Source organism: Trichechus manatus, unplaced genomic scaffold (assembly GCF_000243295.1).
Source record: "Trichechus manatus latirostris isolate Lorelei unplaced genomic scaffold, TriManLat1.0 scaffold00369, whole genome shotgun sequence".
Lineage (NCBI taxonomy): Eukaryota > Metazoa > Chordata > Mammalia > Sirenia > Trichechidae > Trichechus > Trichechus manatus.
The window spans coordinates 309,080-310,338 of NW_004444305.1; positions in this window are offsets into that span (position 1 = coordinate 309,080).

Consider the following 1,259-nt stretch of genomic DNA (forward strand, 5'->3'; position numbering starts at 1 on the left):
TTTCCAAATTTTACAGCCAAGAAAACCCTATTGGGCAGTTCTACTCTGTCACATGGGGTCACTCTCATGGATTGAATTGTGTCCTCCCAAAATATGTGCCAACTTAGCTAGGCCATGATTCCCAGTGTAATTGTCCTCCACTTTGTGATTTGATATAATCATCCTAGAATTATAATATTATGTAACTATCCTCCATTTTATGTTACATATTCTAAAACCTCTAGAAGGCAGGATTAGAGTGTGGTGTATCTTGAATCTTACTGCCTTAGTCAAGTCAAGTCCTAACCCAAGTCACTGCCTTACTCAAGTTACGCCCTTACTCAAGTCACCACCTTACTTGAGTCACACCTTTTGTCTTACAAGAGATAAAAGGAGAGAGAAGTGAACGGAGAGAAGAGGAACCTCACTACCACCAAGAAAGAATAGCTAGGAGGGGAGTTCGTCCTGTGGAACTGTGATCCCCAAGCTGAGAACCTCCTAGAACTAGGGAAATATTGACGCCAAGACACAGCGAGATCTCCAAGGAATGCTGGGACCAAAGATGTTGAAAGGAGACAAACACCCAGAGCCGGCAGAGAGAGAAAGACTTTCCCTAGAGCTGGCTCCTTGAATTCAGAGTTCTAGTCTCCTCAACTGTGAGAGAATAAATTCCTGTTTGTTAAAGCTACTCACTTGTGGTATTTCTCTTATAGCACCACTAAGCAACTAAAACAGAATTTGGTACCGGGATCGGGTGCTGCTCTGACAGATACTTAACATATGTAAGTGGTTTTGGAATTGGGTAATGATAGAGGGTGGAAGAGTTTTAAGGTGCCTACTAGTAAAATAGTAAAAGTCTAGAGTGTCTCAAGAGACTATTGGTAGAATTATGAACGTCAAAGGTGATTCTGATGAGGGCTCAGAAGGAAGAGAGGAGAGCCATAGAGAAAGTCTCCATAGTCTTACAGAATACATATGGTGCCAGCAACAGAATGTTGCTAGAAATGTAGGCATTAAAAATGTTTCTGGTGAGGCTTTAAAAGAAAATGATGAACATGTGATTGGACAATGGAGGAAGTGTGATGCATTTCATGGCAGTGGCAAAGAACTTGTCTGAATTATTTTCAAATGTTTGGTGGAGGGTAGAACTTGTAAATGATGATCTTGGATATCTGGCTGATGAGATTTCTAAGCAACATCTTAAAGGGGCCCAGTGGTTTCCCCTTGCCGCTTATAGTAAAATGTGATAGGAAAGAGATGAACTTAAAAATGAACTGTGC